Here is a 17,536-nt window from a genome sequence, read left to right on the forward strand (position 1 = left end):
GAGCTGTACAAGTTGCAGTTATACAAGTAACAGACCTGGGGGGTGGAGCAGTACAAGCAGCAGTTATACAAGTAACAGACCTGGGGGGGTGGAGCAGTACAAGTAGCAGTTATACAAGTAACAGACCTGGGGGTTAGAACAGTACAAGCAGCAGTTATACAAGTAACAGACCTGGGGGGATGGAGCAGTACAAGTAACAGGCATGGGGGGTTAGAACAGTACAAGCAGCAGTTATACAAGTAACAGACCTGGGGGGGAGCAGTACATGTAGCAGTTATACAAGTAACAGACCTGGGGGATGGAGCAGTACAAGCAGCAGTTATACAAGTAACAGACCTGGGGGTTAGAACAGTACAAGCAGCAGTTATACAAGTAACAGACCTGGGGGTTAGAACAGTACAAGCAGCAGTTATACAAGTAACAGACCTGGGGGGATGGAGCAGTACAAGTAGCAGTTACACAAGTAACAGACCTCGGGGGGTGGAGCAGTACAAGTAGCAGTTATACAAGTAATAGTCCTGGGGTGGTGGAGCAGTACAAGTAGCAGTTATACAAGTAACAGACCTGGGGGGATGGAGCAGTACAAGTAGCAGTTATACAAGTAACAGACCTGGGGGTATGGAGCAGTACAAGTAGCAGTTACACAAGTAACAGACCTCGGGGGGTGGAGCAGTACAAGTAGCAGTTATACAAGTAACAGACCTCAGGGGGTGGAGCAGTACAAGTAGCAGTTATACAAGTAACAGACCTGGGGGTTAGAACAGTATAAGTAGCAGTTATACAAGTAACAGACCTGGTGGGGTGGAGCAGTACAAGTAGCAGTTATACAAGTAACAGACCTCGGGGGTGGAGCAGTGCAAGCAGCAGTTATACAAGTAATAGACCTGGGGCGGTGGAGCAGTACAAGTAGCAGTAATACAAGTAACAGACCTGGCAGTTAGAACAGTATAAGTAGCAGTTATACAAGTAACCGACCTCGGGGGGTGGAGCAGTACAAGTAGCAGTTATACAAGTAACAGACCTGGGGTATGGAGCAGTACAAGTAACAGACCTCAGGGGGTGGAGCAGTACAAGCAGCAGTAATACAAGTAACAGACCTCGGGGGGTGGAGCAGTACAAGTAGCAGTAATACAAGTAACAGACCTGGGGGGATGGAGCTGTACAGGTAGCAGTTATACAAGTAACAGACCTGGGGGTTAGAACAGTACAAGTAGCAGTTATACAAGTAACAGACCTGGGGGTTAGAACAGTACAAGTAGCAGTTATACAAGTAACAGACCTGGGGTATGGAGCAGTACAAGTAACAGACCTCGGGGGGTGGAGCAGTACAAGCAGCAGTTATACAAGTAACAGACCTAGCAGTTAGAACAGTATAAGTAGCAGTTATACAAGTAACAGACCTGGTGGGGTGGAGCAGTACAAGTAGCAGTTATACAAGTAACAGACCACGGGGGTGGAGCAGTGCAAGCAGCAGTTATACAAGTAATAGACCTGGGGCGGTGGAGCAGTACAAGTAGCAGTAATACAAGTAACAGACCTGGGGGGATGGAGCTGTACAGGTAGCAGTTATACAAGTAACAGACCTGGGGTATGGAGCAGTACAAGCAGCAGTTATACAAGTAACAGACCTGGGGTATGGAGCAGTACAAGTAGCAGTTATACAAGTAATAGACCTGGGGCGGTGGAGCAATACAAGCAGCAGTCATACAAGTAACAGACCTGGGGGTTAGAACAGTACAAGTAGCAGTTATACAAGTAACAGACCTGGGGGGTTAGAACAGTATAAGTAGCAGTTATACAAGTAACAGACCTCGGGGGGTGGAGCAGTACAAGTAGCAGTAATACAAGTAACAGACCAGGGGGGATGGAGCAGTACAAGCAGCAGTTATACAAGTAACAGACCTGGGGTATGGAGCAGTACAAGTAGCAGTTATACAAGTAACAGACTTGGGGGTTAGAACATTACAAGTAGCAGTTATACAAGTAACAGACCTCGGGGGGTGGAGCAGTACAAGTAGCAGTTATACAAGTAACAGACCTGGGGGGATGGAGCAGTAGAAGCAGCAGTTATACAAGTAACAGACCTGGGGGTTAGAACAGTACAAGTAGCAGTTCTACAAGTAACAGACCTCGGGGGGTGGAGCAGTACAAGTAGCAGTTATACAAGTAACAGACCTGGGGTATGGAGCAGTACAAGTAGCAGTTATACAAGTAATAGACCTGGGGCGGTGGAGCAATATAAGTAGCAGTTATACAAGTAACAGACCTGGGGGTTAGAACAGTACAAGTAGCAGTTATACAAGTAACAGACCTGGGGGTTAGAACAGTATAAGTAGCAGTTATACAAGTAACAGACCTCGGGGGGTGGAGCAGTACAAGTAGCAGTAATACAAGTAACAGACCTGGGGGGATGGAGCAGTACAAGCAGCAGTTATACAAGTAACAGACCTGGGGTATGGAGCAGTACAAGTAGCAGTTATACAAGTAACAGACCTGGGGGTTAGAACAGTACAAGTAGCAGTTATACAAGTAACAGACCTCGGGGGTTAGAACAGTACAAGTAGCAGTTATACAAGTAACAGACCTGGGGTATGGAGCAGTACAAGTAACAGACCTCGGGGGGTGGAGCAGTACAAGCAGCAGTTATACAAGTAACAGACCTCGGGGGGTGGAGCAGTACAAGCAGCAGTTATACAAGTAACAGACCTCGTGGGGGTGGAGCAGTACAAGCAGCAGTTATACAAGTAATAGACCTGGGGGGATGGAGCTGTACAGGTAGCAGTAATACAAGTAACAGACCTGGGGGGTTAGAACAGTACAAGTAGCAGTTATACAAGTAACAGACCTGGGGTATGGAGCAGTACAAGTAACAGACCTCGGGGGGTGGAGCAGTACAAGCAGCAGTTATACAAGTAACAGACCTGGCAGTTAGAACAGTATAAGTAGCAGTTATACAAGTAACAGACCTGGTGGGGTGGAGCAGTACAAGTAGCAGTAATACAAGTAACAGACCTCGGGGGTTGAGCAGTGCAAGCAGCAGTTATACAAGTAATAGACCTGGGGGGATGGAGCTGTACAGGTAGCAGTTATACAAGTAACAGACCTGGGGTATGAAGCAGTACAAGCAGCAGTTATACAAGTAACAGACCTGGGGTATGGAGCAGTACAAGTAGCAGTTATACAAGTAATAGACCTGGGGCGGTGGAGCAATACAAGTAGCAGTTATACAAGTAACAGACCTGGGGGTTAGAACAGTACAAGTAGCAGTTATACAAGTAACAGACCTGGGGGTTAGAACAGTATAAGTAGCAGTTATACAAGTAACAGACCTCGGGGGGTGGAGCAGTACAAGTAGCAGTTATACAAGTAACAGACCTGGGGGGACGGAGCAGTACAAGCAGCAGTTATACAAGTAACAGACCTGGGGTATGGAGCAGTACAAGTAGCAGTTATACAAGTAACAGACCTGGGGGATGGAGCAGTACAAGCAGCAGTTATACAAGTAACAGACCTGGGGTATGGAGCAGTACAAGTAGCAGTTATACAAGTAACAGACCTGGGGTATGGAGCAGTACAAGTAGCAGTTATACAATTAACAGACCTGGGGGTTAGAACAGTACAAGTAGCAGTTATACAAGTAACAGACCTCGGGGGTGGAACAGTACAAGTAGCAGTAATACAAGTAACAGACCTGGGGGGATGGAGCAGTACAAGCAGCAGTTATACAAGTAACAGACCTGGGGTATGGAGCAGTACAAGTAGCAGTTATACAAGTAACAGACCTGGGGGTTAGAACAGTACAAGTAGCAGTTATACAAGTAACAGACCTGGGGGTTAGAACAGAACAAGTAGCAGTTCTACAAGTAACAGACCTGGGGGGATAGAGCAGTACAAGTAGCAGTTATACAAGTAACAGACCTGGGGTATGGAGCAGTACAAGCAGCAGTTATACAAGTAACAGACCTGGGGTATGGAGCAGTACAAGTAGCAGTTATACAAGTAATAGACCTGGGGCGGTGGAGCAATACAAGTAGCAGTTATACAAGTAACAGACCTGGGGTATGGAGCAGTACAAGCAGCAGTTATACAAGTAACAGACCTGGGGGGGTGGAGCAGTACAAGTAGCAGTTATACAAGTAACAGACCTGGGGGGATGGAGCAGTACAAGCAGCAGTTATACAAGTAACAGACCTGGGGTATGGAGCAGTACAAGTAGCAGTTATACAAGTAACAGACCTGGGGGTTAGAACAGTACAAGTAGCAGTTATACAAGTAACAGACCTCGGGGGATAGAGCAATACAAGTAGCAGTTATACAAGTAACAGACCTGGGGTATGGAGCAGTACAAGCAGCAGTTATACAAGTAACAGACCTGGGGTATGGAGCAGTACAAGTAGCAGTTATACAAGTAACAGACCTGGGGGTTAGAACAGTACAAGTAGCAGTTATACAAGTAACAGACCTCGGGGGTTAGAACATTACAAGTAGCAGTAATACAAGTAACAGACCTCGGGGGGTGGAGCAGTACAAGTAGCAGTTATACAAGTAACAGACCTCGGGGGGTGGAGCAGTACAAGTAACAGACCTCGGGGGGTGGAGCAGTACAAGCAGCAGTAATACAAGTAACAGACCTGGGGGTTAGAACAGTACAAGTAGCAGTTATACAAGTAACAGACCTCGGGGGGTGGAGCAGTACAAGTAGCAGTTATACAAGTAACAGACCTGGGGTATGGAACAGTACAAGTAACAGACCTCGGGGGGTGGAGCAGTACAAGCAGCAGTAATACAAGTAATAGACCTGGGGCGGTGGAGCAGTACAAGTAGCAGTAATACAAGTAACAGACCTCGGGGGATGGAGCAGTACAAGTAGCAGTTATACAAGTAACAGACCTGGGGTATGGAGCAGTACAAGCAGCAGTTATACAAGTAACAGACCTGGGGGGATGGAGCAGTACAAGTAGCAGTTATACAAGTAACAGACCTGGGGTATGGAGCAGTACAAGCAGCAGTTATACAAGTAACAGACCTGGGGTATGGAGCAGTACAAGTAGCAGTTATACAAGTAATAGACCTGGGGGTTAGAACAGTACAAGTAGCAGTTATATAAGTAACAGACCTGGGGGTTAAACAGTATAAGTAGCAGTTATACAAGTAATAGACCTCGGGGGGTGGAGCAGTACAAGTAGCAGTAATACAAGTAACAGACCTGGGGGGATGGAGCAGTACAAGCAGCAGTTATACAAGTAACAGACCTGGGGTATGGAGCAGTACAAGTAGCAGTTATACAAGTAATAGACTTGGGGGTTAGAACAGTACAAGTAGCAGTTATACAAGTAACAGACCTCGGGGGGTGGAGCAGTACAAGTAGCAGTTATACAAGTAACAGACCTCGGGGGTTAGAACAGTACAAGTAGCAGTTATACAAGTAACAGACCTGGGGGTTAGAACAGTATAAGTAGCAGTTATACAAGTAACAGACCTCGGGGGGTGGAGCAGTACAAGTAGCAGTTATACAAGTAACAGACCTGGGGTATGGAGCAGTACAAGTAGCAGTAATACAAGTAACAGACCTGGGGGGATGGAGCAGTACAAGCAGCAGTTATACAAGTAACAGACCTGGGGTATGGAGCAGTACAAGTAGCAGTTATACAAGTAACAGACTTGGGGGTTAGAACAGTACAAGTAGCAGTTATACAAGTAACAGACCTGGGGGGATGGAGCAGTACAAGCAGCAGTTATACAAGTAACAGACCTGGGGTATGGAGCAGTACAAGTAGCAGTTATACAAGTAACAGACCTGGGGGTTAGAACAGTACAAGTAGCAGTTATACAAGTAACAGACCTGGGGGTTAGAACAGTACAAGTAGCAGTTATACAAGTAACAGACCTCGGGGGGAGGAGCAGTACAAGTAGCAGTTATACAAGTAACAGACCTGGGGTATGGAGCAGTACAAGTAACAGACCTCGGGGGGTGGAGCAGTACAAGCAGCAGTAATACAAGTAACAGACCTCGGGGGGTGGAGCAGTACAAGCAGCAGTTATACAAGTAATAGACCTGGGGCGGTGGAGCAGTACAAGTAGCAGTAATACAAGTAACAGACCTGGGGGGATGGAGCTGTACAGGTAGCAGTTATACAAGTAACAGACCTTGGGGGGTGGAGCAGTACAAGCAGCAGTTATACAAGTAACAGACCTGGGGTATGGAGCAGTACAAGCAGCAGTTATACAAGTAACAGACCTGGCAGTTAGAACAGTATAAGTAGCAGTTATACAAGTAACAGACCTGGTGGGGTGGAGCAGTACAAGTAGCAGTTATACAAGTAACAGACCTCGGGGGTGGAGCAGTGCAAGCAGCATTTATACAAGTAATAGACCTGGGGCGGTGGAGCAGTACAAGTAGCAGTAATACAAGTAACAGACCTGGGGGGATGGAGCTGTACAGGTAGCAGTTATACAAGTAACAGACCTGGGGTATGGAGCAGTACAAGTAGCAGTTATACAAGTAATAGACCTGGGGCGGTGGAGCAATATAAGTAGCAGTTATACAAGTAACAGACCTGGGGGTTAGAACAGTACAAGTAGCAGTTATACAAGTAACAGACCTGGGGGTTAGAACAGTATAAGTAGCAGTTATACAAGTAACAGACCTCGGGGGGTGGAGCAGTACAAGTAGCAGTAATACAAGTAACAGACCTGGGGGGACGGAGCAGTACAAGCAGCAGTTATACAAGTAACAGACCTGGGGTATGGAGCAGTACAAGTAGCAGTTATACAAGTAACAGACTTGGGGGTTAGAACAGTACAAGTAGCAGTTATACAAGTAACAGACCTCGGGGGGTGGAGCAGTACAAGTAGCAGTTATACAAGTAACAGACCTCGGGGGTGGAGCAGTGCAAGCAGCAGTTATACAAGTAATAGACCTGGGGCGGTGGAGCAGTACAAGTAGCAGTTATACAAGTAACAGACCTAGCAGTTAGAACAGTATAAGTAGCAGTTATACAAGTAACAGACCTCGGGGGGTGGAGCAGTACAAGTAGCAGTTATACAAGTAACAGACCTGGGGTATGGAGCAGTACAAGTAACAGACCTCAGGGGGTGGAGCAGTACAAGCAGCAGTAATACAAGTAACAGACCTCGGGGGGTGGAGCAGTACAAGTAGCAGTAATACAAGTAACAGACCTGGGGGGATGGAGCTGTACAGGTAGCAGTTATACAAGTAACAGACCTGGGGGTTAGAACAGTACAAGTAGCAGTTATACAACTAACAGACCTGGGGTATGGAGCAGTACAAGTAACAGACCTCGGGGGGTGGAGCAGTACAAGCAGCAGTTATACAAGTAACAGACCTCGGGGGGTGGAGCAGTACAAGTAGCAGTTATACAAGTAACAGACCTGGGGGGATGGAGCTGTACAGGTAGCAGTAATACAAGTAACAGACCTGGGGGGATAGAGCTGTACAAGCAGCAGTTATACAAGTAACAGACCTGGGGGTTAGAACAGTACAAGTAGCAGTTATACAAGTAACAGACCTCGGGGGGTGGAGCAGTACAAGTAGCAGTTATACAAGTAACAGACCTGGGGGGATGGAGCAGTACAAGTAACAGACCTGGGGTATGGAGCAGTACAAGCAGCAGTTATACAAGTAACAGACCTGGGGTATGGAGCAGTACAAGCAGCAGTTATACAAGTAACAGACCTGGGGTATGGAGCAGTACAAGTAGCAGTTATACAAGTAATAGACCTGGGGCGGTGGAGCAATACAAGTAGCAGTTATACAAGTAACAGACCTGGGGTATGGAGCAGTACAAGTAGCAGTTATACAAGTAACAGACCTGGGGGGTTAGAACAGTACAAGTAGCAGTTATACAAGTAACAGACCTGGGGAATGGAGCAGTACAAGTAACAGACCTCGGGGGGTGGAGCAGTACAAGCAGCAGTTATACAAGTAACAGACCTCGGGGGTGGAGCAGTACAAGTAGCAGTTATACAAGTAACAGACCTGGGGGGTTAGAACAGTACAAGTAGCAGTTATACAAGTAACAGACCTCGGGGGGTGGAGCAGTACAAGTAGCAGTAATACAAGTAACAGACCTCGGGGGGTGGAGCAGTACAAGTAGCAGTAATACAAGTAACAGACCTGGGGGGATGGAGCTGTACAGGTAGCAGTTATACAAGTAACAAACCTGGGGTATGGAGCAGTACAAGCAGCAGTTATACAAGTAACAGACCTGGGGTATGGAGCAGTACAAGCAGCAGTTATACAAGTAACAGACCTGGGGTATGGAGCAATACAAGTAGCAGTTATACAAGTAACAGACTTGGGGGTTAGAACAGTACAAGTAGCAGTTATACAAGTAACAGACCTCGGGGGGTGGAGCAGTACAAGTAGCAGTTATACAAGTAACAGACCTCGGGGGTTAGAACAGTACAAGTAGCAGTTATACAAGTAACTGACCTGGGGGTTAGAACAGTATAAGTAGCAGTTATACAAGTAACAGACCTCGGGGGGTGGAGCAGTACAAGTTCCAGTTATACAAGTAACAGACCTCGGGGGGTGGAGCAGTACAAGTAGCAGTTATACAAGTAACAGACCTGGGGTATGGAGCAGTACAAGTAGCAGTTATACAAGTAACTGACCTGGGGTATGGAGCAGTACAAGTAACAGACCTCGGGGGGTGGAGCAGTACAAGCAGCAGTTATACAAGTAATAGACCTGGGGCGGTGGAGCAGTACAAGTAGCAGTAATACAAGTAACAGACCTGGGGGGATGGAGCTGTACAGGCAGCAGTTATACAAGTAACAGACCTGGGGGGATGGAGCAGTACAAGTAGCAGTTATACAAGTACCAGACCTGGGGTATGGAGCAGTACAAGTAGCAGTTATGCAAGTAACAGACCTGGGGGTTAGAACAGTACAAGTAGCAGTTATACAAGTAACAGACCTCGGGGGTTAGACCAGTACAAGTAGCAGTTATACAAGTAACAGACCTGGGGTATGGAGCAGTACAAGTAACAGACCTCGGGGGGTGGAGCAGTACAAGCAGCAGACCTCGGGGGGTGGAGCAGTAAAAGCAGCAGTTATACAAGTAATAGACCTTGGGCGGTGGAGCAGTACAAGTAGCTGTAATACAAGTAACAGACCTGGGGGGATGGAGCTGTACAGGTAGCAGTTATACAAGTAACAGACATGGGGTATGGAGCAGTACAAGTAACAGACCTCGGGGGGTGGAGCAGTACAAGCAGCAGTTATACAAGTAACAGACCTGGCAGTTAGAACAGTATAAGTAGCAGTTATACAAGTAACAGACCTCGGGGGGTGGAGCAGTACAAGTAGCAGTTATACAAGTAACAGACCTCGGGGGTGGAGCAGTGCAAGCAGCAGTTATACAAGTAATAGACCTGGGGCGGTGGAGCAGTACAAGTAGCAGTTATACAAGTAACAGACCTGGGGGGATGGAGCTGTACAGGTAGCAGTTATACAAGTAACAGACCTGGGGTATGGAGCAGTACAAGCAGCAGTTATACAAGTAACAGACCTGGGGTATGGAGCAGTACAAGTAGCAGTTATACAAGTAATAGACCTGGGGCGGTGGAGCAATACAAGTAGCAGTTATACAAGTAACAGACCTGGGGGTTAGAACAGTACAAGTAGCAGTTATACAAGTAACAGACCTGGGGGTTAGAACAGTATAAGTAGCAGTTATACAAGTAACAGACCTCGGGGGGTGGAGCAGTACAAGTAGCAGTAATACAAGTAACAGACCTGGGGGGATGGAGCAGTACAAGCAGCAGTTATACAAGTAACAGACCTGGGGGTTAGAACAGTACAAGTAGCAGTTATACAAGTAACAGACCTCGGGGGGGTGGAGCAGTACAAGTAGCAGTTATACAAGTAACAGACCTCGGGTATGGAGCAGTACAAGCAGCAGTTATACAAGTAACAGACCTGGGGTATGGAGCAGTACAAGTAGCAGTTATACAAGTAATAGACCTGGGGCGGTGGAGCAATACAAGTAGCAGTTATACAAGTAACAGACCTGGGGTATGGAGCAGTACAAGTAGCAGTTATACAAGTAACAGACCTGGGTGTTAGAACAGTACAAGTAGCAGTTATACAAGTAACAGACCTCGGGGGTTAGAACAGTCCAAGTAGCAGTTATACAAGTAACAGACCTGGGGTATGGAGCAGAACAAGTAACAGACCTCGGGGGGTGGAGCAGTACAAGCAGCAGTTATACAAGTAACACACCTCGGGGGGTGGAGCAGTAGAAGTAGCAGTTATACAAGTAACAGACCTGGGCGTTAGAACAGTACAAGTAGCAGTTATACAAGTAACAGACCTCGGGGGTTAGAACAGTACAAGTAGCAGTTATACAAGTAACAGACCTGGGGGTTAGAACAGTACAAGTAGCAGTTATACAAGTAACAGACCAGAGGGTTAGAGCAGTATAAGTAGCAGTTATACAAGTAACAGACCTCGGGGGGTGGAGCAGTACAAGTAGCAGTTATACAAGTAACAGACCTGGGGTATGGAGCAGTACAAGTAGCAGTTATACAAGTAAAAGACCTGGGGGTTAGTACAGTACAAGTAGCAGTTATACAAGTAACAGACCTGGGGGTTAGAACAGTACAAGTAGCAGTTATACAAGTAACAGACCTCGGGGGTTAGAACAGTACAAGTAGCAGTTATACAAGTAACAGACCTGGGGGTTAGAACAGTATAAGTAGCAGTTATACAAGTAACAGACCTCGGGGGGTGGAGCAGTACAAGTAGCAGTTATACAAGTAACAGACCTGGGGTATGGAGCAGTACAAGTAGCAGTTATACAAGTAACAGACCTGGGGTATGGAGCAGTACAAGTACCAGACCTGGGGTATGGAGCAGTACAAGTAGCAGTTATACAAGTAACAGACCTTGGGCGGTGGAGCAGTACAAGTAGCAGTAATACAAGTAACAGACCTGGGGGGATGGAGCTGTACAGGTAGCAGTTATACAAGTAACAGACCTGGGGTATGGAGCAGTACAAGCAGCAGTTATACAAGTAACAGACCTGGGGGTTAGAACAGTACAAGTAGCAGTTATACAAGTAACAGACCTGGGGTATGGAGCAGTACAAGTAACAGACCTCGGGGGGTGGAGCAGTACAAGCAGCAGTTATACAAGTAACAGACCTGGCAGTTAGAACAGTATAAGAAGCAGTTATACAAGTAACAGACCTGGCAGTTAGAACATTACAAGTAGCAGTTATACAAGTAACAGACCTCGGGGGTGGAGCAGTGCAAGCAGCAGTTATACAAGTAATAGACCTCGGGGGTGGAGCAGTACAAGTAGCAGTAATACAAGTAACAGACCTCGGGGGATGGAGCAGTATAAGCAGCAGTTATACAAGTAACAGACCTGGGGTATGGAGCAGTACAAGCAGCAGTTATACAAGTAACAGACCTGGGGTATGGAGCAGTACAAGTAGCAGTTATACAAGTAATAGACCTGGGGCGGTGGAGCAGTACAAGTAGCAGTTATACAAGTAACAGACCTGGGGGTTAGAACAGTACAAGTAGCAGTTATACAAGTAACAGACCTGGGGGGTGGAGCAGTACAAGTAGCAGTAATACAAGTAACAGACCTCGGGGGATGGAGCAGTACAAGCAGCAGTTATACAAGTAACAGACCTGGGGTATGGAGCAGTACAAGTAGCAGTTATACAAGTAACAGACTTGGGGGTTAGAACAGTACATGTAGCAGTTATACAAGTAACAGACCTCGGGGGGTGGAGCAGTACAAGTAGCAGTTATACAAGTAACAGACCTGGGGGGATGGAGCAGTACAAGCAGCAGTTATACAAGTAACAGACCTGGGGTATGGAGCAGTACAAGTAGCAGTTATACAAGTAACAGACCTGGGGGTTAGAACAGTACAAGTAGCAGTTATACAAGTAACAGACCTCGGGGGGTGGAGCAGTACAAGTAGCAGTTATACAAGTAACAGACCTGGGGGGATGGAGCAGTACAAGTAACAGACCTGGGGTATAGAGCAGTACAAGCAGCAGTTATACAAGTAACAGACCTGGGGTATGGAGCAGTACAAGCAGCAGTTATACAAGTAACAGACCTGGGGTATGGAGCAGTACAAGTAGCAGTTATACAAGTAACAGACCTGGGGGTTAGAACAGTACAAGTAGCAGTTATACAAGTAACAGACCTCGGGGGGTGGAGCAGTACAAGTAGCAGTTATACAAGTAACAGACCTGGGGGGATGGAGCAGTACAAGTAACAGACCTGGGGTATAGAGCAGTACAAGCAGCAGTTATACAAGTAACAGACCTGGGGTATGGAGCAGTACAAGTAGCAGTTATACAAGTAACAGACCTGGGGTATGGAGCAGTACAAGTAGCAGTTATACAAGTAACAGACCTGGGGGTTAGAACAGTACAAGTAGCAGTTATACAAGTAACAGACCTCGGGGGTTAGACTAGTACAAGTAGCAGTTATACAAGTAACAGACCTGGGGTATGGAGCAGTACAAGTAACAGACCTCGGGGGGTGGAGCAGTACAAGCAGCAGTTATACAAGTAATAGACCTTGGGCGGTGGAGCAGTACAAGTAGCAGTAATAAAAGTAACAGACCTGGGGAGATGGAGCTGTACAGGTAGCAGTTATACAAGTAACAGACCTGGGGTATGGAGCAGTACAAGTAACAGACCTCGGGGGTTAGACCAGTACAAGAAGCAGTTATACAAGTAACAGACCTGGGGTATGGAGCAGTACAAGTAACAGACCTCGGGGGGTGGAGCAGTACAAGCAGCAGTTATACAAGTAACAGACCTCGGGGGGTGGAGCAGTACAAGCAGCAGTTATACAAGTAATAGACCTTGGGCGGTGGAGCAGTACAAGTAGCAGTAATACAAGTAACAGACCTGGGGAGATGGAGCTGTACAGGTAGCAGTTATACAAGTAACAGACCTGGGGTATGGAGCAGTACAAGCAGCAGTTATACAAGTAACAGACCTGGGGTATGGAGCAGTACAAGTAACAGACCTGGGGGGATGGAGCAGTACAAGCAGCAGTTATACAAGTAACAGACCTAGGGTATGGAGCAGTACAAGTAGCAGTTATACAAGTAACAGACTTGGGGGTTAGAACAGTACAAGTAGCAGTTATACAAGTAACAGACCTCGGGGGGTGGAGCAGTACAAGTAGCAGTTATACAAGTAACAGACCTGGGGGGATGGAGCAGTACAAGCAGCAGTTATACAAGTAACAGACCTGGGGTATGGAGCAGTACAAGTAGCAGTTATACAAGTAACAGACCTGGGGGTTAGAACAGTACAAGTAGAAGTTATACAAGTAACAGACCTCGGGGGGTGGAGCAGTACAAGTAGCAGTTATACAAGTTACAGACCTGGGGTATGGAACAGTACAAGTAGCAGTTATACAAGTAACAGACCTCGGGGGGTGGAGCAGTACAAGTAGCAGTTATACAAGTAACAGACCTGGGGTATGGAGCAGTACAAGTAACAGACCTCGCGGGGTGGAGCAGTACAAGCAGCAGTTATACAAGTAATAGACCTGGGGCATGGAGCAGTACAAGTAGCAGTTATACAAGTAACAGACCTGGGGGTTAGAACAGTACAAGTAGCAGTTATACAAGTAACAGAGCTCGGGGGTTAGAGCAATACAAGTAGCAGTTATACAAGTAACAGACCTGGGGGTTAGAACAGTATAAGTAGCAGTTATACAAGTAACAGACCTCGGGGGGTGGAGCAGTACAAGTAGCAGTTATACAAGTAACAGACCTGGGGTATGGAGCAGTACAAGTAGCAGTAATACAAGTAACAGACCTGGGGGGATGGAGCAGTACAAGCAGCAGTTATACAAGTAACAGACCTGGGGTATGGAGCAGTACAAGTAGCAGTTATACAAGTAACAGACTTGGGGGATGGAGCTGTACAGGTAGCAGTTATACAAGTAACAGACCTCGGGGGGTGGAGCAGTACAAGCAGCAGTTATACAAGTAACAGACCTGGTGGGGATGGAGCAGTACAAGTAGCAGTAATACAAGTAACAGACCTGGAGGGATGGAGCTGTACAAGTAGCAGTTATACAAGTAACAGACCTGGGGTATGGAGCAGTACAAGCAGCAGTTATACAAGTAATAGACCTGGGGTATGGAGCAGTACAAGTAGCAGTTATACAAGTAATAGACCTGGGGCGGTGGAGCAATACAAGTAGCAGTTATACAAGTAACAGACCTGGGGGTTAGAACAGTACAAGTAGCAGTTATACAAGTAACAGACCTGGGGGTTAGAACAGTACAAGTAGCAGTTATACAAGTAACAGACCTCGGGGGGTGGAGCAGTACAAGTAGCAGTTATACAAGTAACAGACATAGGGGGGATGGAGCAGTACAAGCAGCAGTTATACAAGTAACAGACCTGGGGTATGGAGCAGTACAAGTAGCAGTTATACAAGTAACAGACCTGGGGGTTAGAACAGTACAAGTAGCAGTTATACAAGTAACAGACCTCGGGGGGTGGAGCAGTACAAGTAGCAGTTATACAAGTAACAGACCTGGGGTATGGAGCAGTACAAGTAACAGACCTCAGGGGGTGGAGCAGTACAAGCAGCAGTAATACAAGTAACAGACCTCGGGGGGTGGAGCAGTACAAGCAGCAGTTATACAAGTAATAGACCTGGGGCGGTGGAGCAGTACAAGTAGCAGTTATACAAGTAACAGACCTGGGGTATGGAGCAGTACAAGCAGCAGTTATACAAGTAACAGACCTGGGGGGATGGAGCAGTACAAGTACCAGTTATACAAGTAACAGACCTGGGGTATGGAGCAGTACAAGTAGCAGTTATACAAGTAACAGACCTCGGGGGTTAGAACAGTACAAGTAGCAGTTATACAAGTAACAGACCTGGGGGTTAGAACAGTATAAGTAGCAGTTATACAAGTAACAGACCTCGGGGGTGGAGCAGTACAAGTAGCAGTTATACAAGTAACAGACCTGGGGTATGGAGCAGTACAAGTAGCAGTTATACAAGTAACAGACCAGGGGTATGGAGCAGTACAAGTAGCAGTTATACAAGTAACAGACCTGGGGTATGGAGCAGTACAAGTAATAGACCTCGGGGTATGGAGCAGTACAAGTAGCAGTAATACAAGTAACAGACCTGGGGCGGTGGAGCAGTACAAGCAGCAGTTATACAAGTAACAGACCTGGGGTATGGAGCAGTACAAGCAGCAGTTATACAAGTAACAGACCTGGGGGGATGGAGCAGTACAAGTAGCAGTTATACAAGTAACAGACCTGGGGGTTAGAACAGTACAAGTAGCAGTTATACAAGTAACAGACCTGGGGTATGGAGCAGTACAAGTAACAGACCTCGGGGGGTGGAGCAGTACAAGCAGCAGTTATACAAGTAATAGACCTGGAGCGGTGGTGCAGTACAAGAAGCAGTAATACAAGTAACAGACCTGGGGGGATGGAGCAATACAAGTAGCAGTTATACAAGTAACAGACCTGGGGGTTAGAACAGTACAAGTAGCAGTTATACAAGTAACAGACCTGGGGTATGGAGCAGTACAAGTAACAGACCTCGGGGGGTGGAGCAGTACAAGCAGCAGTTATACAAGTAACAGACCTGGCAGTTAGAACAGTATAAGTAGCAGTTATACAAGTAATAGACCTGGGGCGGTGGAGCAATACAAGTAGCAGTTATACAAGTAACAGACCTGGGGGTTAGAACAGTACAAGTAGCAGTTATACAAGTAACAGACCTGGGGTATGGAGCAGTACAAGTAACAGACCTCGGGGGGTGGAGCAGTACAAGCAGCAGTTATACAAGTAACAGACCTGGCAGTTAGAACAGTATAAGTAGCAGTTATACAAGTAATAGACCTGGGGCGGTGGAGCAGTACAAGTAGCAGTAATACAAGTAACAGACCTGGGGTATGGAGCAGTTATACAAGTAACAGACCTCGGTGGGTGGAGCAGTACAAGCAGCAGTTATACAAGTAACAGACCTCGGGGGGTGGAGCAGTACAAGCAGCAGTTATACAAGTAACAGACCTCGGGGGGTGGAGCAGTACAAGCAGCAGTTATACAAGTAATAGACCTGGGGTATAGAGCAGTACAAGTAGCAGTTATACAAGTAACAGACCTGGGGTATGGAGCAGTACAAGTAGCAGTTATACAAGTAACAGACCTCGGGGGTTAGAACAGTACAAGTAGCAGTTATACAAGTAACAGACCTCGGGGGGTGGAGCAGTACAAGCAGCAGTTATACAAGTAATAGACCAGGGGCGGTGGAGCAATACAAGTAGCAGTTATACAAATAACAGACCTCGGGGGTTAGAACAGTATAAGTAGCAGTTATACAAGTAACAGACCTCGGGGGGTGGAGCAGTACAAGTAGCAGTTATACAAGTAACAGACCTGGGGGTTAGAACAGTATAAGTAGCAGTTATACAAGTAACAGACCTCGGGGGGTGGAGCAGTACAAGTAGCAGTTATACAAGTAACAGACCTGGGGGTTAGAACAGTACAAGTAGCAGTTATACAAGTAACAGACCTCGGGGGGTGGAGCAGTACAAGTAGCAGTTATACAAGTAACAGACCTGGGGGGATGGAGCAGTACAAGAAGCAGTTATACAAGTAACAGACCTGGGGGTTAGAACAGTACAAGTAGAAGTTATACAAGTAACAGACCTGGGGGTTAGAACAGTACAAGTAGCAGTTATACAAGTAACAGACCTCGGGGGGTGGAGCAGTACAAGTAGCAGTTATACAAGTAACAGACCTGGGGGGATGGAGCAGTACAAGCAGCAGTTATACAAGTAACAGACCTCGGGGGGTGGAGCAGTACAAGTAGCAGTAATACAAGTAACAGACCTGGGGAGATGGAGCTGTACAGGTAGCAGTTATACAAGTAACAGACCTGGGGTATGGAGCAGTACAAGCAGCAGTTATACAAGTAACAGACTTGGGGGTTAGAACAGTACAAGTAGCAGTTATACAAGTAACAGACCTCGGGGGGTGGAGCAGTACAAGTAGCAGTTATACAAGTAACAGACCTGGGGGTTAGAACAGTACAAGCAGCAGTTATACAAGTAACAGACCTGGGGGTTAGAACAGTACAAGCAGCAGTTATACAAGTAACAGACCTGGAGGGATGGAGCTGTACAAGTAGCAGTTATACAAGTAACAGACCTGGGGGATGGAGCAGTACAAGTAGCAGTTATACAAGTAACAGACCTGGGGTATGGAGCAGTACAAGTAGCAGTTATACAAGTAACAGACCTGGGGGTTAGAGTAGTACAAGTAACAGTTATACAAGTAACAGACCTGGGGGTTAGAACAGTACAAGCAGCAGTTATACAAGTAACAGACCTCGGGGGGTGGAGCAGTACAAGTAGCAGTTATACAAGTAACAGACCTGGGGTATAGAGCAATACAAGTAGCAGTAATACAAGTAACAGACCTGGGGGGTGGAGCAGTACAAGTAGCAGTTATACAAGTAACAGACCTGGGGGT

The 17,536-nt window shown here is 46.6% G+C and overlaps 1 protein-coding gene across 3 annotated transcripts in view; it reads right to left on the reverse strand.

The window, feature by feature from the left end:
- The window catches only part of LOC148478898 (uncharacterized), a 219,021-nt gene that overhangs the window by 159,653 nt on the left and 41,832 nt on the right, over positions 1-17,536 (reverse strand). The gene's annotated exons all lie outside the window — the stretch shown is intronic.

Source organism: Taudactylus pleione, unplaced genomic scaffold (assembly GCF_031769625.1).
Source record: "Taudactylus pleione unplaced genomic scaffold, aTauple2 ptg000646l, whole genome shotgun sequence".
NCBI lineage: Eukaryota > Metazoa > Chordata > Amphibia > Anura > Myobatrachidae > Taudactylus > Taudactylus pleione.